This window comes from Taudactylus pleione, unplaced genomic scaffold, assembly GCF_031769625.1.
Source record: "Taudactylus pleione unplaced genomic scaffold, aTauple2 ptg000015l, whole genome shotgun sequence".
NCBI lineage: Eukaryota > Metazoa > Chordata > Amphibia > Anura > Myobatrachidae > Taudactylus > Taudactylus pleione.
This window is the reverse complement of record NW_028284417.1, coordinates 36,011,250-36,036,241: the sequence shown is the minus strand read 5'-3', so window position 1 is coordinate 36,036,241 and position 24,992 is coordinate 36,011,250. Positions and strand designations below refer to the sequence as shown.

At 48.7% G+C, this 24,992-nt stretch overlaps 1 long non-coding RNA gene across 1 annotated transcript in view; it reads left to right on the top strand.

Annotated features, from left to right (window-relative positions):
• Nucleotides 1-24,451, top strand: part of LOC148542230 (uncharacterized) — a 35,016-nt gene extending 10,565 nt beyond the window's left edge. Inside the window, exon 3 of the long non-coding RNA XR_015878277.1 lies at nucleotides 24,047-24,451. This is a non-coding gene — a long non-coding RNA (uncharacterized LOC148542230). The remainder of the gene's footprint in view (nucleotides 1-24,046) is intronic.
• The last annotated feature ends 541 nt before the right edge of the window (nucleotides 24,452-24,992 follow it).

The window sequence follows — 24,992 nt, the reverse complement described above, 5'->3', positions numbered from 1 at the left end:
ATAACATTGCCGAAATCATAATATGCCATCTGTTCCACAAATTAACCACAAATTTATTATATGCCAAACAGCATCCAATACATAAAATGCCCCCCACATGTGCCTCCAATACATAATATACCACACAGCTGTGACAAAATGTATAGTGTGCCACATAGCTGTTGCTCCAATTCATAAATATGCCACACAATGCCCTCAATATATATGCCCCAAATTCTTTATATGCCATACATCTGTGCCCCAATATATGTCAGCACCCATTAACCTCCCCACATACATAAACTCACCATGCCAGCACTTATTAACCTACACACACTCACCCCGCCTACACTGTTTATCCTCCTACACACAGTCACATGCCAGTACACATTAACCACCCCCATATATTGGCAGCACTTAGCCCACGCACACATTTCCAATACTCACTAGCCTACACACACTCATCAACACATACACATCGCCACCATTTATTAAACCACACACACTCATCCTGTGAGCAGTCTTTAACCCACACACACACTGCTAGCTCTCATTAACCCACACACACACATTGGCAGTGCTCATTAACACACACATACATACCCACGTACAGTAAACATATATACATATTCCCTGCCAGAACTCATTAAACCCTCTCCATATACACACACCCTGCCAGCACGCATTAACCCACACTGACACACACTGCCAGCACTCATTAGCCCACATACACACATTGCCAGCACTCATTAAACCACACACACTCACCCTGTGAGCAGTCATTAACCCACTACACACATTTTTAGTGTTCATTAACCCACACACATTGCTAGTGCTCATTAACCCACACACACATTGCCAGTGCTCACTAACACACACACCCTGCCAGCACTCATTAAGCCCCCCACACGTACACACACAATATCTCTGTCAGCACTCACTAACATACACACACACACACACCCTGCCAGCACTCCTTAATTCCACAGTGACATGCCAGCACTCATTACGCCACACACACTCACCCTCCCAGCACTAATTAACACCAACACACACATTGTCAGCACTCATTAACCTTCCCCACACATTTCCAGAAACTCATTAACCCATGAACATATTGCCAACACTCATTAGCCCACGCTCACTCATCCTGTTGAGTAGTTTTTAACCCACACACATATTGCTAGTTCTCACTAACCTACACACACATTGCCTGTGCTCATTAACACACACACATACATACACACATAGAGATACATATACACATTCCCTGTCAGAACTCATTAACCTCCCACATACAAAGACCCTGCCAGGACTCATTACCCCACATAGATGCACATTGCCAGCACTCATTAGCCCACATGCTCACACTCAGTGGCGTAACTAGGGGGGTCGGGCAGGGTGCGTGCCCTGTGCGCCGTGTGACCGGCGGAGCGGGGGGGCACCGCCGGCCACGGTCCGGCCCGCCCTAGTTAGCCACCATTGTAGCGCCGATGGCAATGAGTGCGGTCAGCGCTACACATTTACACAGGACCGGCGCTAGACTACCAGCGCCGGTCCTGTGCTGCACACCTGAGCCCGTTCCCTCCCCCTGAGCGCTTGCCCAATAGCGCCAGGAGGTGGGCTCAGGCTGTGCATAACACACGCATCGCCGCCAGCGCTGGCCGCGATGCGTGTGTTAAACAGCAGCCAATGAGAGTCAGATAGACTCTCATTGACTGCTGCAGCACCCACTGCAAGAGCCGGACTTCCGTCCGGCTCCTGCAGTGGGTAATGGAACAGACGTCATGACGTCTGTCCCATTATGCTGAGCGCGCCAGCCCAGGAGGACTGGCAGGCGGCGGCGGGAGCAGCGTCACGGACTGGAGGAGCAGCAGCACCGTGGATTCAGGTAAGTATGTCAGCACTACTGGGGGCACAACGGGGGTGGCTACCACTGGGGGGACCTCTACTGGGGTGGGGGAACAACTGGGGGGGTGGCTACTACTGGGGGCACCATTATTAGGAGGACCTCTACTGGGGGGGGGGCTATTACTGGGGGCACCATTATTGGGAGGACCTCTACTGGGGGGGGCTATTACTGGGGGCACCATTATTAGGAGGACCTCTACTGGGGGGGGCTATTACTGGGGGCACCATTATTAGGAGGACCTCTACTGGGGGGTCTATTACTGGGGCACCATTATTAGGAGGACCTCTACTGGGGGGGGCTATTACTGGGGGCACCATCATTAGGAGGACATCTTCTGGGGGGGGCTATTACTGGGGGCACTTAATCGGGAGGGGGAACCTCAACTGGGGACCACTACTTGGGGGGGAACTACTACTGGGGGCATTATAAAAGGGGCCTACTACTAGGGGCAATGCACTGGGGGGACCACAACTGGGGGCAATAACAGGAAGGACCACTACAGGGACCACTGGATAGGGGGGGTCACTACTGGGTGCCTGCATCAGGGGGACCACTACAGGGGGCACTGCATGGGAGGGGGGGATACTGCTGGGGGCACTATATAAGGGGCTTACTGCTAGGGGCACTGCGGGGACCACTACAGGGGGCACTAGATAGGGGGGATCACTACTGGGTGCCTGCATAAGGGGACTACTACTGGGAAACCTGCATGGGGGGGGACTACTGCTGGGGGCACTATATAAAGGGCACTGCATAGGGGGGGGACTACTACTGGAGGCACTATATAAAGGGCACTGCATAAGGGGATACCACTACTGGGTGCACTGCATTGTGGGGACTGCTACTGGGGGCACTGCATAAGGGGGAACACTACATAGGGCACTGCATTTGGGGGGACCACTACTGGGGGCACTGAGTAAGGGGAACTAATTGGGGGCTGTATAAGGGGGACCACTACTGGGGATACTGTATAAGGGGCACTACTATGGGCCTGCATAAGAGGGACCACAACTGCATACTGGGGGTACTGTATAAGGGGTACTACTGGGGTTAAGGTGCATATGGATAGGAATGTTCAGCCTGAAAATAAAGGGGTGTGTCATGTTTATACGCCCCATTTTTAAGTGACCACGCCACATATCGGGATGTTGGGGGGGGCTCCCTTTTCAAATTTGCCCTGGGCTCCAAATACCCTAGTTACGCCACTGCTCACACTGCCAGCATTCATTAACAGAACACACACACATTGCCAGCACTCAGTAACCACCCCCAAACACTCACCCTGTGAGCAGTTATTAACCCACCTACACATTGCTAGTGCTCATTAACACACACACATATTGCTAGTGCTCATTAACACACACACCCTGGTGTAGAATGGCATAAAGCAGTATTTCTACTTCAGGGTCCATAGGGTATCCACAGGATACCTTGGGGTATAGGTGTGACGTCAGTCGCAGGGCACCAAAGAGTTAAGCTTTCAGCCTCCCAGGATGCACTGGGTCCCCCGCCTATACCCCGCCCCCGAGCCAAGGCACCTCAGTTTAGTTTGGTGCCCGGCCGGAGTCGGGTGCACCTGTTGGAGTGGGGGCTAGAAGAGCCCCTGAAGCTTTTTCTTCATGCAGCTGTGGCTGCACATCTGGATGAACAGCATGGACAGTCAGTCCTGACGTCCATGCTGTCTTCCCTACACCCCGCCGGTACCAGAACGCCGGTACTGATCCGGGGATGCTGGTGTGCATCTGGGGTCACAGCTAGCGGTGACCCCAGATGTTCCGGATCATGGCCGGATTCAAGGGGGACAGAGGTAAGCAGCGGGGTCCCTCGGTGGGTCCCCGCTGATCACATGGTCCTAAGTCCTCAGGCAGGGGGCTCCCTGGGGACTGGCTGCAGCGTGGAGCCAGGCGACCAACCTGCGCTTCCACTACCCCCTGGGACAGCAGACCGCAGCAGAGCGGTAGCGCTGCGGCGTCCCAGGGGTTAAATGCATGCCAGGGGAGCGCGCCTTCCCTGTCTCACAGCCGGCGCCTCCCCCGCTGCACACAGCCCTCTCTGCACTGTGCTGACTGGCCCTGTGTCAGCGCTCCTCCCCCAAGCCAGCCTCCTCTCTGCTCCTCGGCGGCCATCTTCTCCAACGCATGGTGAACGCTGCTGGAAGCACTGGACGGAAGCATCGTGGTCTGGGTCCCCCCGCATACCTCTCCTCCGCTGTGGTCAGGTCTGTGTATGCAGCGCTGTGTCCTACCAGGCCCTGTGTCTGTGTAGTTGAGTGATCAGCGCTGTTAGTGCAGGAATTGATTTTCTTTGCATTGTATGTGACTGTGCTAGCGCTGCCTGTAACTTTTCTTCTCTAAACTGTCAGCTTTATTACTGTCCCTGTTCTTTCTGCTAAGCCCGTGCGGTGCTGCAGGGTGGTCTCTCGCCTATTTAATATATAATTGGTGAGAGGGGTCACATACGCGGTGCCATCATGTCTGAAAGTGATTTTCCCCTCCGGCTACAGTGTACCACGTGTAAAGTACCGTTAGCGGAGGGGGAGGGTAGCGCGGAGGGCCTTTGCCGGCAGTGTTTGTCCATGGTGCGGCCTCTTACGGTTACAGCACTGGTACAGGAGCCGCCCTGGGCTTGTTTCGCTCAGGCGCTAACAGCTTTAGTGGGCCAGTTAGCCCCGCAGCCCGCGTTTACTCCGATGGGTTTGTCCCAGCAGTCTGTGGTGTCGTCACCCATGCAGGGTTTCCCACTACAATTGGTGGTACCCCACAGTCTCCCTATTTCCCCGCTCCCGGTTTCTCAGGAGCCAGCGTGGGTTAACTCCCTGACGAGTTCTGTACAGCACTTGTCTGATGTATTGCAAGGGGAGTCTGTGATGCGGCCTCATAAACGGCCGGTGGCGTCTCTGTCCGCTCCTTATGAGGATGACGAAGGGACGTCTGATGATGGGGAGATTCTGGATCCTTACGATCAGGAACCTCTCCATACTAAGGACGCTGATGCTTAGTCCAAAGTATATATTCCTGGACTTATTCGGGCGGTCCGCACAGCCTTGGTGATTGAGGACGAAGTTCCCCCAGCGGCTAAGTCTAAATATGCCTTTTTCAAAGATGTGAAGGGCGATGCCACAGTCTTTCCTCTTTCGGGTCAGTTGGTGGACCATTTAGAGGAGGCGTGGAAACAGCCTGGCAAAAGATACCAGCCGCAGAGACGCCTGGCGGTGGCTTATCCGTTCGCGGATAATTATTTTGCTAAGTGGGAATCCCCTCCACAGGTGGATTCTCACGTGACCCGTCTTGTCCGTAGTGCCACATTGCCGATGCCATCCATTTCCTCCCTTAAGGATGCTACGGACCGCAAGGTGGAAATCTGCCTGAAGTCCGCTTATTCCCTTGCGGGGGGGGCAGCACGGCCGGCTATGGCCATTTGCTGGGTTGCCAGAGCGATGGAGCGCTGGGCGGATTCATTAGAGGCTTCTTTTGATTCCGACTGCCCAGCCGAACAGGCGGAGTTGATTGGCAATCTCCGTGATTCGGCCACTTACATCAACGAGGCGGCTCTAGACATTAGTACTCTGGTGTCTAGAATTTCTTCAGCAGCGGTAGCTGCTCGTCGCACCTTGTGGCTGCGATCCTGGAAGGCGGACGCAGATTCCAAGAAGGGTCTGGAAGCCTTGCCGTTTACTGGAGAAGTTCTCTTCGGTCCGGATCTGGATAAGATTGTGGCCACACTGGCGGCAGCCAAATCGGCTTGTCTCCAGTCGGCCGCGGATCCTTCTGGTTCTGGACCATCATCCTTTCGGTCATCTAGGGCCCAGGGCAGGCCCAAACCACAGTCGTTTCCTCGTCAGGCTGGCCCTAGGAAATCGGTCAAGCCCCGGAAGCAGGCATGGAGTACCAGACGTCCGGCCCCCAAGCCAGATGACAAGCCTGCGGCCTGACGGTCCGGGCCTCCCTTTGGGGGATCCCAGGCTGGGAGGCCGCCTGCTGCAGTTCGCCCAGTGTTGGTCGGTCACTACGACAGACACTTGGGTTCTGGAGGTGGTCTCCCACGGGTACGCCCTCTCCTTCCGGCACAGACCCCCGGCTCGATTCTTCACCACGGGTCTACCATCAGACCGGAACAAGGCTACGGAAATGCGGAAGGTATTGCACACTATGCTCCAGGCTGGAGTTATAGTGCCTGTTCCATTCTCCCAGAGGGGCCAGGGTTTCTATTCAAATCTTTTTTTGGTACAGAAACCCAATGGGTCGTATCATCCGATTCTCAACCTCAAAGAACTCAACAAGTCTTTGCGGGTACCGAAGTTTCGGATGGAGACCCTACGGTCCATCATTCTGGCGCTGGAACCGGGGGACTACATGGTGTCATTGGACATACAGGACGCTTACCTGCATGTCCCTATTCTTTTGCGCCATCAACAGTTCCTCAGGTTTGCAATCCGCAGCGACCACTTCCAGTTTCGGGCGTTACCTTTTGGCCTGGCGACAGCACCACGTGTCTTCATCAAGGTGATGGCGGTCATGGCGGCTTCTCTGCGGCTGCAGGGAGTCCGCATGTTGCCGTACTTGGACGACCTGTTATTAGTGGCGGGATCTCCAGAGCTCCTGTTACGCCACTTAGACCTGACCATTGCCCTGCTGCAACGGCACGGCTGGCTAATCAACTGGCAGAAGTCCACTCTAATCCCGTCTCGGAGGATTCTGCATCTTGGAGCCTTATTGGACTCGGGACAGCAAAAGATCTTCATGACAGAGGAAAAGATCTCTGCTTTGCAGTCAAGGGTGCGCAGTTGTCTGCACAGCCGCCAGGTGTCTCTACACTCAGCGAAGAGGTTACTGGGCTCCATGGTGTCGGTGTTCGACATGGTGGAATATGCCCAGTGTCACTCCAGACCTCTGCAGCACCTAATCCTGTCAAAGTGGAACGGGCTGCCTCAGTCTCTGAAGTCCCAGACGATTGTGTTCACCCCGGAGGTTCGCCTGTCCCTTGCTTGGTGGTTACAGACGACCCACCTCAGCGAGGGACGTCCGTTCTGGATTCCAAATTGGGTCCTGTTGACTATGGACGCCAGTCTTCGGGGCTGGGGAGCAGTTTCGGGTCCACATCTGTTCCGGGGCAGGTGGACTCCGACAGAAGCGGAGCTTCCAATCAATATCTTGGAACTCCGTGCGGTCTTCAATGCTCTCCAGCAGGCACATCAGTTTCTCCAGGGTCACCCGGTACAGGTCCAGTCAGACAACGCTACCACCGTGGCCTACATAAACAGGCAAGGAGGAACCCGAAGCCGGGCGGCTCTCGTAGAGGTGTCTCGGATCCTGGTTTGGGCGGAGCGCAATCTTCCGGCCATATCAGTGGTCTTCATCCCGGGAGTGCTCAATTGGGAGGCGGACTTTCTAAGTCGCCAGGACCTTCATCCGGGGGAATGGTCCCTGCACCCGGACATTTTTCAACTACTGGTGGACAGATGGGGTCTTCCAGAGATCAACCTCATGGCGTCCCGGCACAACAACAAGTTGCCGGTATACGGGTCTCGCACAAGAGACGAAGGGGCGTCTCTGGTGGATGCTCTGTCCGTCCGGTGGACGTTTCGGTTCGCATACCTGTTCCCTCCGGTCTCCCTTCTTCCACGGGTAATCCGGAAATTCAAACAGGAAGGAGGGACGCTCCTGTTGATAGCTCCTTCGTGGCCCAGACGGCACTGGTTCTCAGACCTTCAGGGTCTGTCCGTGGACAGTCCTCTGCGGTTGCCGCTTCGACCGGACCTCTTGTCTCAGGGTCCTTGTCATCACCCGGACCTGACTCGGCTGTCTTTGACGGCGTGGCTGTTGAGACGGCCATGCTGAGGTCCCGGGGGTTTTCCAGCTCTGGTGCGTACCATGTTGCGAGCTCGGAAACCGTCTTCCGCGAGGATATACCATCGCATGTGGCATACGTTCTTTCAGTGGTGTCGACCGAGAGGTTATGCACCGCGGGAGTTTCGTCTGTCTCGGATTCTCGCCTTCCTGCAAGCGGGACTAGATCATGGGCTTCGCCTTGCTTCTTTGAAGGTACAGGTTTCGGCCCTGTCTGTCTGGTTTCACCGTAGGATTGCTACAATCCCGGATGTGCGCACCTTTATGCAAGGTGTTGTCCGCATTCAGCCGCCCTTTGTTCCACCTGTGGCGCCTTGGGATTTGGCTGTGGTCCTGAGGGCTCTCCAAGGACCGCCGTTTGAACCACTGGGCTCAGTGGATCTTAAATGGCTAACAGCTAAGACTGTTTTCCTTCTGGCTATTGCTTCGGCCAGACGTGTTTCTGAGTTAGGGGCTCTTTCTTGTAGACCCCCTTTCTTGGTTTTTCATGGGAACAGGGCAGTGCTCCGCACTCGGCCCGAGTTTCTTCCCAAAGTTGTTTCCCAGTTTCATGTTAACGAGGAAATCGTTGTTCCGGCCTTTAACTCACCGGGTCTTTCCGTGGGTGAGGCCTCTTTGGATGTTGTGCGGGCCTTAAGGACTTATGTTGACCGCACTTCTTCGTTTAGGAAGTCGGACGCTTTGTTTGTCCTCTATGGCTTCCTTAAAAAGGGTTGGCCTGCTTCAAAGCAAACTTTGGCAGCCTGGATCCGTATGGCTATTTCTGAAGCTTATCTTCATGAAGGCCTGCCGGTTCCTTCTTCTGTGAAGGCTCATTCCACTAGGTCTGTGGGTCCTTCGTGGGCAGCTCGACGTGGTGCCTCTGCAGTCCAGATCTGCAAGGCTGCTACGTGGTCCTCTGTCCATACCTTCGTGAGGTATTACAGGTTTGACACCTTCGCCTCTCAGGATGCTTCCTTCGGGCGGCGGATTCTCCTTTCAGCACAGGAGCGTCCCCACCCTTAAAGGATACTGCTTTGGGACATCCCCAAGGTATCCTGTGGATACCCTATGGGCCCTGAAGTAGAAAATATGAGATATGGTAAGAACTTACCCTTGTTATCTCTATTTCTACGAAGTCCATAGGGTTCCACAGGACTCCCGCCCTGTCGCACCTGTGCTGCAGATGGGCTTTGCTCTGGTCACCGGTTTTCCGTCTCCCTCTGGTGAGAATGTGATTCTTGTATGTGTCCAGATCTTTGTTCTCTCTCTTCCTTCTCCTCCTCCGGCCTATGGCTTGGTAACTAACTGAGGTGCCTTGGCTCGGGGGCGGGGTATAGGAGGGGGACCCAGTGCATCCTGGGAGGCTGAAAGCTTAACTCTTTGGTGCCCTGCGACTGACGTCACACCTATACCCCAAGGTATCCTGTGGAACCCTATGGACTTCGTAGAAATAGAGATAACAAGGGTAAGTTCTTACCATATCTCATATTTTTTTGGAGCAAATAAGTAGTCCTGGCAAATTTGGGATACTTGAAAATGGTTGCAAGCATCTTTTAATTTCTCTAAAGTGAAGTATTATTAAAAGTGAAATTTCTCCCTCATAAAAGCACCTGCAATCCCAAAAACACTTGACCCCTTCTTAGGGCACCCCCAGAACCTTATTTTGCAAGTTTTTGAAGTTGTTCCCCCACTTTGTGCTTTTTTGCCTCCAAAATGAAAGTACTTTTTTGGGGTGTTCTTAAGTTTTTTACTGATTTTTTTTACGCAGTTGTCCATTTGGGGGCTGTCCCAAGTGTTCTGAGTGATTTCCTCACTTTTGTACCCCAAAATAATAGTTTTGCACTTCTTTTATCCTGCTACTCAGAGGCAAATCTTTCTCGCCTATTACATTGCATTGACTTTCTGCGTATGCGAAAAGCGGGTAGAATTGAATATGGAGATAAGTTTCCAACAGGCGAAAAGACGCAATCGGCAATACTTTTTTGCGGATCTCGGCTTTTTTTGTCTAATTGAATACGAGCCCATGGCTGCATACACAGACACTAACACAGTGGGGGGATAGACTTAACACATCAGTGTTTGCAGAAGTGTAAAAACTACACTGGCTGAGAGGAAGATTTTGGAATTAGAATTTATAGAACAGTTCATTCAATAATCTTGTAAAACGTTTCAGAACAATGAACATATTTTCATGTGCTTCTAATCTTGAACTCAAGTAATGTTGACATTTTTCCGTCCTTTTAACTGTTCAATATACACTTACCAAGTACTTGTAGAGGGTGCTTATAGAGCCAATCCGTTTGCTGCTAGAATAAGCAATAATAAAGTTGTTTTTCTCTTGGAATTATCACCAAGGAAACTCACAAATGAACAGCCACAATTGCGTATGTTGAATTTATGCATCATGTCATTTCAATACCTGTTCTGGATTAAAAATATACCTAAGAAGTATTAACTAAAATTCTAAACAACATCAGTAGCATTACACAAGTGAATTGTTTTTCATAGTAGTAATGTTATGTTTGACACATGTTGGAGATAAGAGTTGAGGATCAGACAGCAGAACATATAGGGCCTGATTCTGATTTGTACGCTGTTGGCATTGCTGCTGCGTCCAAGGACACAGCAGCGATGTTAACATATTATTATGCCGCAGGAGTTGTCTGGTGTAAATAGACGCCTCGTGGCTCCTGCATGCTTGTGTGATCCACAGCTGCACCTGAGGACGCAGACCTAGGATCACTTGCAAGACCATCTGCCATTTGAGTTACCCTCAGGTTACTAAGATGGCCATCTCACATCCTTAGCCAAGACCAGGAAATATACATCAGAAGACACAGACCCTGGCCTTGGAACTCCCAGAAAACAGGGGCGAACGCAGGCCCGCCCTGCTCACTCTCCACCACCCACACTGCCACAGCCTGTCAATCAGGCTGCGGCTGGGGAAACTGCAATAGATCTCACAGTAGAAGTGCGATGTATGTGCAGTACAGATCCTGCGCATGCACTGACCTTCCAACATTGGAGTAGTATGCAAACCATCGGGTACATCATTTAATGCAGAGCTAGGACGCTAAATAAACAAGGCTATGGCCCTCATTCAGAGCCACTCGCTAGCGGCAGTACGCTCGTTCCGAGCGATGTTCGCACATCTGCGCATGCGTACGGTTTTTAGTACGCATGCGCGAACCAGTCAGTGCGGCCGAAAATCATTGGTACGCAATATAGCGAGGGCCTGCTATTTTGAGTGACAGAATGAGGCGTATGTGGGTGGTAACAGGGGAAGGTGCTTGAAAACGGGGAGTGGAGATCCGAACGCAGGCGTGCTTAAAGGTCAAAACGGGCGTTTTAAGGGAGTGCATATTTAATACAGCAGCGTCATTGACCACGTCACTTGGTTTTTTTTAACTCAGAACTGCTCGCAAAATAGCGGTTGAAAACACCAACCACAAGAATAGCGAGCAGTTCATACGCTGTACGATGTACTCGATTAATCTAATAAATAGCGGACATGACGTATGGTGCGTGCGGCCAGGGGGCGTTTTTAACAAAAAAACGAGCGTATGTTTTGCTCGCTCGTTCAGACTTAGAGGTGGGAACAGACTGCAATTTGCGAACGGATCATTTGAATAGCCACCCCTTGTTTTTGAACGAACGACCACAAATAGCGAACGGCTCTGAATCAGGCCCTATGTTTCCTACTGTTAGCTGTATGCAGTTATGTCTTCATGATCAGAGAAGTATGAATCTGGACATACCTCCCCACTGTCCTCTTTCAATCAGAACTGCCCCACCTGAATCAATATAGTTGGCAGACTGTCCTGCTCTCTTCTGCCTGTTCTTGCAGCTTTCACTATTACATGCTGCAGTTAGTATCCTGAAGTTAATTGCGGCTTGATGGAACGTTGGAGCACTTTTAAATAAAAGGGATATGGACATGAAATATGGAAAGCCCAGAAATTAATTAACATTCTGGGGTTCACTCCCACCGACTATCCCTAACATTTATTCAATAGCACCCATATTTAATAACTAAGCCTACCATCCTGCAAAAAAAAGCCAACATTACATTATCTATTTAATAGTATTCACATTTAATGAATGTACTTATTGTGACCCAAACAGTTCCAACATTAAGTACAGTGTAAATAATAACCACATTTTATAAATTAATCTATTTCCTTCCAAACAGCCCTGACATTAATCTATTTCCTTCCAAACAGCCCTGACATTAATTAATAAGTATTCATATTTAATAAACAGACTGACTCCATATTCAATTAGTAGCCCCCAAACCACCCCATCTTAAATTAAAGCAACACCATACCAATACCACAACACCACTATTAAATTAAATGGCATCATCAAATAATAGTTCCACATATATTAATAGTTGCCACCCACCATTAAATGAGTAGCTTCAGCTTCACTGCACTATTTATTAGCCACCACCCTGAAACATATTACATTAAAAGGTCCACGATCCCCCCATACTTCTCCTATTCCATCCAAGGCTGTATGTTGCAGATGGAGACACTCATGTGTTTACCTGTTGCTGCTTGCACACTTCGATGGCTCACATATAAGTTGGTACGTACCCTACATGTAATATTCAGACATACCCTAATACAAAAATATTGCATTTACATATTTCCAAAGTCTTTACATCTAGGTGGCACTTTTATTATTCATATATATAAAGAAGGCAATGGGGCTGGTTTCGAGTTGGGAGCAGTGGCGGCTTCAGAGGTGGGGCTGCAGCGCAGTCCAAAATTGAAATAGGGGAGTCACACCAAGTCCAGATTACGGCCCCAGCTTTCAACAATTTGTCCTTATGCCATATGTTTAGTGACCATGTCCAATCAGCGTCATCACCACCATATACCATAGAGTAGCTATTGGGAGAGATAAAACTTGTTGATAATTGCTTTTTAAAAATCTAAGTTTTGAAATGCATTTTAAAAATCATAAAATTGAGGCGGCTGCTCGTCTGCCTCCAGCATGGTATTGTAGATGGCCCCTGAGGATGTGGGTAGGAATGTGAGTTGGGGAGTAGGGTAAGTGGGTTGGGGAGTTGGTTTGGATGGGTTTGGACCCATCTCTGTAGTCGGCTGGAAGGTGTTTGGGAGGTTATAATGTGATGGGGAGGGACCAATGACCGGAACGGGTTGGACAGTCAGCTGGGGCTTGTCAGTAAGCCTTTTGGTGCAGGCCAGTTGTTTGGTTTTACCCCTTATCACCATATCATATTGAAGTAATTCAAAGTGGATCTGCGGATCCATCACTCGTATATGGGTGCCCAGGTTGTCGTAATTATCAGGCAGTCTTTGTAGCGCCTTTTCCACCTGCTTCATTAATGGAGATGACGTTGACTGGTAGCCTTTCAATTTTCACCGATATCTGTGCTTGGTGGTTGACTTGACCCTCCCTCGCTTTCAGTCACTGTAGCCATTTGCAGGGTAGGGCTCAGGTCCAGGTCTGGTAAGAAGACCGTTGGAGCGGAGAAAAAGTTGCATAAATATCATGTTCTAAATTATAATTTATTTCTTTTTTTAGTCTAGTTTCTGTCAATGGTGGAGGAGTGGAAAACCATCGCTCGTGAATTCGATAGGTGTTGAAATTTCCCAAACTGCGGGGGAGCAATTGATGTAAAGCATATCCGCATAACCCCAACTGCCAACAGATGATCTTATTATTACAATTCTAAGGGTTATTTTAGTATTGTTCTGATGGCAGTGGTGAATGGCAACTATGAGTTCATATTTGTTGATGTTGGCAAGAATGGCCGTGCTTTGGATGGTGGGTCTTTGAAACAAACCGGATTCTATGAGAGGCTCACCTCCAAGACCCTAAAATTGATGACTGTAAAGGAAATGAAGCACCGCCTCAATTTTGTGTTTGTGGCTGATGGCGTTCGCACTACATAAACACTTAATGAAGCCATACGTGCAAAGGGGCCTGACCAAAGAGAAGTGAATATATAATTACAGGCTATCCAGGGCATGGCAGATTGTGGAGAATGCCTTTGGAATTATAAGTAACCACTTCCGCTTCTTCCACACTGCTATCAACCTGCGCGTGGACAAAATTGATTGGGTTGTCTTGGCATTTTGTACCCTGCACAACTTCCTCAGGTGCAGAAGCTACAAACAAAGGACATCAGGCACAGCTATGCCAGATAACCCTGACCAGCCAGAGGAAACAGTCCAAATGCCCTCTGAGTCACCATCTGGAAATCTGGAAACAACGGGGACTGCGCAGTCTAAAGAGGTCAGGGAGCAATACCTGACCTATTTTAATGCAGTGGGGGCAGTGCCATGGCAGGAGGATTGTCTACAATGAACCATTGTGTACAATTTGGGACTGTTAAATGGACTTTATTTAAAAACATTTGGCATGGTGTGTATGCACTGTGGCTGTACTTTCCACATCCAAAGAGAATGGTTCACCCGCTTCTTCTGTGTCCTCTCCTGGCTCTCCTGCCATGTACTCCACCATGAGACATTGTGATGGTCTTTGGGGGTCCTGCACATGAATGAACCAGAGCAGGTCGTAGTACCATAACGTTATTCAATATACATCCATTGCCCCTGCTCCAAAACCCAGCAAGTCCTGCATCTTCTTATATTCTTTCTGGTAGACAATGCGACGTTTTGGATCTTGGTCTTGACCCATTTAGGACACGCTTCCTGATGTTATGGCATGCTATATACAACAAGCTTCTCAATGGCTGCTGCCTTCTTCTGCTTGTTGCTATAGTCTTTTGACTTAACCTTCCATAAATATTCATGGTTGTGGAAAATCTCCAAGAATCCAGTTAAGAATTTGCGTTCTGTCACGCTTGCCATGACTCTATAGAAAGATAATGAAAATAATGTTTAGATACAATTATTATTATAATTTTTTTGACTGTTTTAGTGTTTTAATGTTTTTAGTGTTTTAAAGTTTTACCTGTTTATTGTTTATGTTATCTTACCAGCAATTTCCCTGCTGCACATGTGCAGAAAGCTGGGAAAATGGTCGCGCTGCCATTTTCCAGGCATTTTGTGTAATGCCTCTCCAGCCGACATGGGACTTCGGAGAGGTAAGTAATAAAAAGTTTGAGTGCAGGTTGGGCAGTGTGGGCCCCCCTGGACCTAGGGACCCTGCATCCATTATAGATACTCCCCTGTATTCACATATCAACACTTAGCCCTGTGTGAGTTCAACCTTTTGTAGTGTACTATTGTTTTTGCATGACTCCCAACTCAGAATCAGCCTCAATATCACATATAGAAAATGACTGTACATAAAATTGTGTTTACCATTTATGACGCTGAATTAAATAGCAGATCAGCCTATGTTCAGACTTAAATTTAGATCTAATTAGTCCTTGCACCATAAGAATGAGACATTTTGACAGTATTAGTAGCATACAGTTTGCTGCCTAAGCCATCTTCCTGCATCACGATATCCACATTTGACTTCTCTGTTAATTAGGATTACATTAATGTACTTTTCACATACAATAGTCCAATTTACAGAGCTTTTATTTGCTTTTGGTCTTTTCTTTCTGCAGTTTATTTTCTGTTGTGTCAATCTACATTTCTTAATCCACAGAAACAAGAGCTAAGCGTACTTACTGGGAGCAAATTATTAAATAAAAGAAGAAGAATCGGTTCTCATTCTAACTATTTTAGTCACATATGTGACATGTTTTCAGTAGTGGAGAGAGAGAGATACACACAATGAGGAAAGGAGGAGAGGAACAGATCATCCTGAAGTGATAAGATGTTATGGCAGATAAATTCTTTTGGAGGTGATGTCAGTGCCAATATGAGAAAGAGAAAGTGAATCAGAGAAAAGTGGCAGGTTTGGGGCCAGCAAAGGTTGATGGTAACAGCTGGGGCTGCTGAGTCAAGAGCAAAAGTGAGAGCATGTTCATAGAAGGAGACATCTTGGTAAAGGCAGGTGAGGGTAGTAATGGGGATGAAAGGGTGTGTAGAGAGGAGGAGAGACTGGTGGGTTTAAGGGTGTCAAGATTCTGCCTACTAAGAGTAGTTTTAGGGGATGGGTGTGCAGTGGGAGGAAGGGTAATGCTGAAGAAATGGAGATGGTGGTCAGAGAGTGGTAGAGTGAGTTGTTGAAGTCAGAAACAGTACAGAAATGAAAGCTCACAAGGTCAAAGGGGTGACTGTTGATGTGAGAGGGGCAGTAGGTTTAATTCGGAGAGGCCAAAGAAGTAGGAGATGGAGAGATGTTTGGATGTAGCAGGGTTGGAGAGATAATCAATCAAGATGTTAAATTCCCCCAGGATGAGTACAGAGACATCAGATGAGAGAAAGTGGGGTTGTCAGACAGAGACGTTATCAATAAATTGGGAGATCAAACCAGAGGGTTGATAAATTGTGACAATGTGAAAGTGGATAGAATGGATTGAGTGGACCTCAAAAGAAGAGAATGAGAAAGATACTTCTAGCGGAATGACATTGAAGGTACAATTTGTGGATTGGAGGGTCCCGACTCCTGCACCATGATGGTCATTGAATTTGTGGGTGTGGAAGTAGGAGACAATCTCAAATTATATAGGGTATTGATCAGACAATCTAAAAGTATACGGGACATTGATCAGATTCAATTTACAAACTTGTGCAGAGGCCTATCCTTTTTTGTCTATAGACGTAGGAGACACTATCATAGGAGAGATGGTGTCAGAAGGAGATAGCCAGGTTTCCATAATAGTTAGGAGGTTGAGGGAGCTAGAGATAAAAAAGTCATTGGTGGGGGTCAGCTTGTTTCATACTAACCTGGCAAGCTCATGTCTATGCATTGAGTGGCAGAGTGTAGAGGACATAGTTGCTGGACCAATGCTAACTAAGCTTTGACTTTTGTTCTTCAGGACCATTGACTTTTGTTCTACAAGGACTGGCAAAGGGCTCACTGCCACCCTGTTATGGCACTAGCAAGCTGTGTAATCCTGGACAGTCATTTTTCCCAGATCCTCTGTACATTGCACAGCATTGCGCAGTATGATCTCATTACAATATGTCTGTAACCCAAAAGCTGCATCCACCAGTGATCCAAGTGGCTGTTTTACCAGTGATTAGTGCATGCACAGTACTGCTGTCCCCGGGAAAATGACATGGGCACAATTTTCCCGGCACGGCGCTGCAGAGAAGCGCTCTGGTGATTATCGACAGGTAAGTATAAAACTATATGGGTGCAGGGTGTGTAGTGTGGGCCCACCTGGACCCACTTTAGATACGCCCCCGCTCTGGGCATAGTACCAAGGGGAATTATCACTTCCCCTCCTTGAGGTGATCATAGCAATTGTAGTGTGGTTGACTCATTTTACTAACTCCACTGCTGACAACACACCTGTGCAGTGTCCATTGCTAAAGTGTTGTCGACGTACCTGTCCAGTGTCCATCCACTCCAGTGTTGACAACACACCTGTCCCGTGTCCATCCACTCCAGTGTTGACGACACACCTGTTCCATGTCCATCCGCTCCAGTGCTGCCGACGCACCTGTCCAGTATCCATCCACATTTTGATTGTCACTCACACTAACAGTAATTCTGCTTCATTGAAAGAGTGTTTTAGTATAGGAGAAGGGAACAGGGGTAAACCCAGTGTATCAAAAGCGCTGGGCACAGTACCAGGCACATTAATCGCTCCCCCACCATGAGGAGATCATAGCAATTGTAGTGTGGTTGACCCATTTTAGTAACCAGCAGTGGCGTAACGGGTCTTCGGAGCCCAAGGCAAGTTTAAGATTAGCGCCGCCCCCCAACATACAGAAAAGTATAGTTTGTGCGCCAAAGGCGCGTACAAAAAAAATGGGTATGTCACATATCAGAAGGGGCATGGCTACTGAAAATGGGACATGCCAATATGACACGCCACCCAATCCTTGTCACTCTGGGTACATTCCTTTCCAGTCCATATGCACCTTACCTATATGGTGGTTTCTTACAATGTGGAACCTTTGAAGAAATACATCTTCCCTGGGACGACGATGTCTTCAATCGGTATTCAATATTCATGTAGGTCACATCGTCCAGAAGATGCCTGTTTGTGTAGGAATATTAATAAGGTCATCATCATACAACAGCGGTTTTACCAGACTCATGCCCCCTGTGTAACTTCCTTCCCCCTGCGTCTTTCAGCCACACCATCATCTCACTGCATTGTCTCTTAGCTACACCATCATCTCCCTCCCTGCATCGTCTCTCAGCCATACCATCAACTCACCCCTGCATCATCTCTCAGCACGCCATCATTTCCCCCCTGCATCATCTCTCAGCACACCATCATCTCCCTCCCTGCATTGTCTCTCAGCCACAACATTACCTCCCCCGTCATCGCTTCTCAGCCACACCATCCCCGCCCCCGTGTATCATCTCAGCAGACCATCATCTCCCCCCTGCCACATCTCTCTGCATGCCATCTCCCCCCTGCGTCAACTCTCAGCACACCATCACCCCCTGTATCATCTCTCAGCACACGGTCACCTCTCCCCCTGCGTCAACTCTCAGCACACCATCATCTCTCTCCTACATCATCTCTCGGGACAACATCACCTTCCCCTTGTGTCAACTCTCAGCCACACCATCACCACCCTCACTGCGTCAACTCTTAGCACACCATAATTTCCCTACTGCATTGTCTCTCAGCCACACCATCACCCCCCGCATCATCTCTCACCACACCATCACCTCCCTGTGTCATCTCTCAATACACCATCACCTCCCGCAGCATCATCTCTCAGCACACCACCACCTCCACCTTCTGCATTAGCTCTCCCCCACTTTGTCTCTCAGCACACAGACACACACTGAAACAGAAACACATACACACACACACTGACACAAATATAAACACACACAATGACACATATATATATATATATATATATATATACACACCCACACTGACACATATATGTTAGGGGTGTGCACCGGCCACGTTTTGTGTTTTGGTTTGGATCTGGATCTTTCTTCGTGTTTTGGATCTGGATTGGTTTTGCCAAAACCACCCTTCCGTGTTTTGGGTTCTGGGTTTTGTGTTTTGGATCTGTATTTTTTTGAAAAAAAGCATAAAAACAGCTAAAATCACAGAATGTGTAGGTTTCTCTGCTCCTATGCTATTATTAACCTCAATAACCTTAATATCCACTCATTTCCAGTATATTCTGAACACCTCACACCTCACAATAGTGTTTTTATGTCCAAAAGGTTGCACCGAGGTATTTGGATGACTATGCTAAGCGACACGAGTGGGCGGCACAAACACGTGGCCCATCTAGGAGTGACACTGCAGTGGCAGACAGGATGGCAGTTTGAAAAACTAGGCCCCAAACAGTACACAATGCAAAGAAAAAAAAGAGGTGCAAGATGGAATTGTCCTTGGGCCCTCCCACCCACCCTTATGTTGTATAAACAGGACATGCACACACAGGGACTGCCACACGACTGTGGCTGAAATGATTGGTTCGTTTGGGTCCCCACAAAACAAGCTGGCAATTAATCTGTCCCTGCACAAACTGGCTCTACGGAGGCAAGATGTCATCCTCATCCTCCTCATTCACCAATTCCTCACCCCCTTCAGTGTTGTGTACATCCTCATCCTCACAGAGTATTAATTCGTCCCCACTGGAATCCACCACCACAGGTCCCTCTGTACGTTCTGGAGGCTGGTCTCCCTGGAAGAGTTGATAATTAATTTTTATGAACATCATGCAGTGACAGTAGACATGTCAGAATTTGTTGGCACGTCCTTCAGTCCGGACCAGATGTCCAAACCGGCCCTTGACTTATGACACAGGCGCACGCTTGGTGCTGCTGCTGTGTTGATGCACGTGCGGCTACTGTGCATACATTTCGCACACAAACACAGAAAAAAAAGAATTGTTTATTTTTTGTGGAGTGCACTTTGGGGGTTACACCACCCTTTAACAGGTGCACGCTTGGCGCTAGTTTGTTGATGCACGTGCGGCTACTGCACACACAATTCACAAACACAAAAAAATATATTTTTGTATTTTTTTTGGAGTGCACTTTGGGGGTTACAGCACCCTTTAACGGACAAGCCAGCCGGCCCTTTACTTATTGGACACAGGTGCACACTTGGCGCTGCTCCTTTGTTGATGCACGTGCAGCCACAGTGCACACAATTCACAAACACAGAAAATATTTTTTTATTTTGTTTGGAGTGCACTTTGGGGGTTACAGCACCCTTTAACGGTCAAGCCAGCCGGCCCTTTACTTATGACACAGGCGCACGTTTGCCGCTACATTGTTGATGCACGTGCGGCTACTGCGCACACAATTCACAAACACATAAAAAAAAAATATTTGGAGTGCACTTTGGGTGTTACAGCACCCTTTAATGGACTAGCCAGCCGGCCCTTTACTTATGACACAGGCGCACGCTTGGCACTACTTTGTTGATGCACGTGCGGCTACTGCGCACACAATTCACAAACAGAAAAAATATTATTTTTTTTGCACTTGGGGGGAGCACCCTTGATGGACAGAGCACCCCCTGGACAACACTACAGCACCCCTTTAGGACTGGGACACTGCACAGGACTTTGGAGTGGACACAGCCCCTATGGACAACTGACTGCACAACACAGCCCAGCAAGCCCCTATGGACTTTGGAGGAGTGGACACAGCCCCTATTAACAACAGCAGCACAGCACAACCCAGCCAGCCCCTATGGACTTTGGAGGAGTGGACACAGCCCCTATGGACAACAGCAGCACAGCACAACAGAGCCAGCCCCTATGGACTTTGGAGGAGTGGACACAGCCCCTATGGACAACAGCAGCACAACACAGCCAGCCCCTATGGACTTTGGAGGAGTGGACACAGCCCCTATGGACAACAGCAGCACAACACAGCCAGCCCCTATGGACTTTGGAGGAGTGGACACAGCCCCTATGGACAACAGCAGCACAGCACAACACAGCCAGCCCCTATGGACTTTGGAGGAATGGACACAGCCCCTATGGACAACAGCAGCGCAGCACAGCACAACACTACACTACACTACACAGTCCAGCCAGCCCTAACTCCCACCCTCCCTCTTCACTGTCTACAGCTGAGTGAGAAAATGGCACTGACGCGGGTACCTTATATAGAATCCAATACCCGCGAGACCCGGAAGGCGGAATGATGACGTTTTGCCTCGATTTCAGATCCGAGTCAGGCGGGAAAATTCGCGCCTGACTTGGTTCAGCCTTGGATTGGGGGGGCTCGGGGGGGTTCGGATTTCAGAAATCCGAACCCGCTCACCCCTAATATATGCACACACTGACACATATACACACACTGACAAAGACACATATATACACACACTGACACATACACTGACACATATACACATACTGACACATACACACTATACAGATACATGCACTTATTTCACCCAAATGCACCCAGCACCCCCCCACCCGGCACCACAATTAACCCCCATGGCAATTTAGCCATCCACCCAGGCCAAGCAGCTTAGCCATCTACCCACCAACACATTCCCCCCCGTAGCAGCTTAGCTATCCACCGACCGACACCACCTGCGGCAACTTAACCATCCTCCCGAACCACCCGCCCGCTGCATAACTTACCTGTGGGAGAGGGAGAGCGCTGGAGAAGGCACATTCACTCCAAGTCCTCATCTGGCGCAGACGGCAGGCAGCCAGCTCTAGTCCAGTAAGGAGACTGCCTAGGAAGGGCTGTGCACTTCCGCTGAAGCTCCCCCTACAGGCAGCACCAGACTAGCAGGCACACTTGTCGGCGGCGCCCCCCTCTGCAGGGCTTGCCATGATGCCCAGGGCACGAGCCCCGCTTGAACTCCCTTAGTTACGCCACTGGTAACCAGTCTGCCTGGTGCACATATTGTCATGATTACAGAATTCTAAAGGTTTAAGAGATATGAAAAGACCAAATGAGTTGCTGTCAACAACATAGTTGGAGTAACATCATACACGTTAATTATCTTAATAATAGCTCCCAGTTATGCAAAATGAGTCTGCACAACTAAATTAAATCAGCTTAAAATACCACTTTTAATATATGCATGTATGAATAGATGCCTAAAAAACTGGGGCTTAAGGGCCTGATTCACTACGGATCGCAATATAGTGTATGCACGTAGTTCAGTGCAATAGTATGCAATGCCACCACAGCACTACATAAGGATGCCCACATCTGTAATGGTTATTAATCCTGCAAAAACATTGAGTACCATCGGATCCATACGCACAGTTAAGGCAGGTCAGAACTCACTCAGGAATTGCTAACTTCAGCGCTCGCTATGAGACCTCAGGTTGCGTATGGTATTGCAGTGGATAGTTTATGCACGCCCATGCACTGGCATGGAAACGCACTGGCACGCCTGCGTTCGGCCGATCCCCCCCATCATCACCCACAAACGGCACTTCCTGTCAATCACTCTGCGATGGGTCTGCATAGTCACTGTGATCGCAATGACTAGTTCACGCATGCGCACTGCGATGCATACACATGCGCAGAAAGCAGCAATAGGTCGATTGTGTGCGTATTAGCAACTGCGATCCTTGCTGAATCAGACCCTAATTCCAGAAATCAAAATTGGATTTTGCACTTGGATTTTGATACACTTTACATTACAACTATTATCACTGCTTTATACATCTCACACTTAATTTGGAAATTAAACTGTAAATGTACATGTCAAAATCTAAGTAATTTGTTTGAATAAATATGTCCTGATAACTAAGCATAGGTCTACTCAAAAAGACTGTATATATTTGCATGGTAAGACACGCATACACATGTAAACATGTCCAACCGCGAAGTACATGCGTCAGTGTCAGTTTTGACGCAGCAAATACTGATATGCAAAATACTTATGGTGGCTGTTCGCAGCCTGCAAGCTAAATTTATAAAGCCTATGCTGGCTTTTAATTGGTTGTCTTCACAAAATGGCTGTATGTCAGAAGGCAATGGTAGTGTAGATATCAAATATAGTAGGCTAAACGCCAATCATATTCTGGCCAATCATGAAGCTTTTTCTCTCAGTAAAGTGGTTAAATGATGCAAATGCAGTTGTACAAGTCTGCAGACTATCATCAGTGATTGCATTCTCACCTGTTGAAACATCAGTAACATCAAGTCAGGGATAACCTAATCGCAGAGTTGTGGTTGGCCATACCCTACCTCAACAACTGCTCACCTTTCACTCACTGTGTGTATAGCCAGCTACAAATGCAGTCGCAAACCGTAATTTATGCACTCCCATAAAACGTTGTCGGAACACACAGATACGCCTGCATTCGCCCAAACACCCCCACGTCAACTCCCTCAAATGGCTCATCATGTCATTCATTCAAGCGGGGCATCAGTGGATCGCTTCGTGATCACATGGACTGGTTCGCGCACGCGCACTGCATCGTATATGCATGCGCAGATTGCAAACATCGGCAGGCTACGTATGAATGCAGCCTAGCAAACGGGTCGGGATCAGGCCTTTAGTTCATAAAAGTAAGGAAAATCTTGCAGACTAATTTAACTATTTATTAGTCCAGATATAAACTGTTTTAATGCAAGTTGTATGTCCATTAGTTGATTTTTGTACTTAACTGTTTTTGTATAGACTTTTGTGGTAGAATATAGTTTATCAAATTGTTAATGATTTGCACTTTTATTATATGATGTTGTTGAATTTTTTATTAGAATATTTATTCTTTTTATTAATGATAAAGATAAAATTATAGAATCTTGTAAACCAGGGGTTTTAAACCCCAGGGTGCTGCATATCACCAGTGGTTTGGTGGGCAAAACTACAGGATCTACTAACCACTGATGGATTGTCCATCGGATCCATACGCACAGTTATGCCAGCTCAGACCTCACTCAGTAATAGCTTACTTCAGTGCACGCTATGAGGTCTCAGGCTGCACCTGGTATCGCAGTGGCTAATTTATGCATGCCCCTGCAACGCCGTTGAAACGCACTGGCATGCCTGTGTTCGCCCGACCATCCCCCTGTTACCACTCACAAATGGCACTTCCCGACAATTATTCTGCGATGGGTCTGCGTGGTCACTGTATACTCATGTGCAGCGTGCAACAATCGGACGATTATGTGCGTATAAGCATCTGCGTTCCTTGCTGAATCAGGCCCTTTGTTTGCAGTAGGTTGCACTTGGGTAGAAGAGGTATTTGTTTCTAGGCGTTTGGTGGATTGAAGAGTTTTCTGTGATTGGTGAGTGTTCTTGAAAGCAGTCTTGTGTATTTATCTGTTGTGTATTTGTCTGTTAAAAGTTTGTCATTTTTTTGTCTTTTTTTGTTATTCTTCTCAGAATTTGTTAGAGATCAGCGGGCTCAGATCTCAGAGACTCAAGCCCACCCGAACTTACCCAATCCGTGGGGATCCGGACTCAGAGCTCGGATCTCCCCAACAAATAAAGACCCCGCTACGGTGATTCTGGTACCAATTACAGTCTGCTGTTACAAGCTGCTGTGCGCTCTCAGCTGTGCTGCCTTCTCCTGCATCAATTGACTCCAGGCTGCTCCTGCTCCTGTGTCCATTCTGTGCTGCTGTGCTGTGCTCCACTCCAGTGGCTGCTCAGTGCTGTGTCCATTCACTTCAGTGCTCAGTGCTATGCAGTGTCCATCCACTCCAGTGCCTAGTGCTGTGCTGTGTCCATCCGCTCCAGCTGCCAAGCTTCAGTTCTACTGACGCATCTGTGCAGTGTCCATCCGGTCCAGTGCTGCCGACGCACACCTGTGCAGTGTCCATCTGCTTCAATGCTTACAACGCACCTGTCCAGTGTCCATCTGCTCCAGTGCTGCCAAAATATATGTCCAGTGTCCATCTACTCCGGTGTGGCTGATGCACCTGTGCAGTGTCCATCCACTCCAGTGCTGCCAAAGGACCTGTGCAGTGTGCATCCACTCCAGTGCTGCTGATGCACCTGTCCAGTGCCCATCAACTCCAATGCTGACAATGCACCTGTCCGGTATCCATCCGCTCCGTTGCTGCCAACACACCTGTATTGTGTCCATCCACTACAGTGCTGACAATGCACCTGCCCAGTGTCCATCCGCTCCAGTGCTACCAAAGGACCTGTCCAGTGTCCATCTGCTCCAGTGCGGCTGACACACCTGTGCAGTGTCCATCTGCTCCAGTGCAGCCGACACATTTATACAGTTTCCATCTGCTCCAGTGTTGACGCACCTGTCCAGTGTCCATCCGCTTTAGTGCTAATAACGCACCTGTCCAGTATTCATCCACTCCAGTGCTGA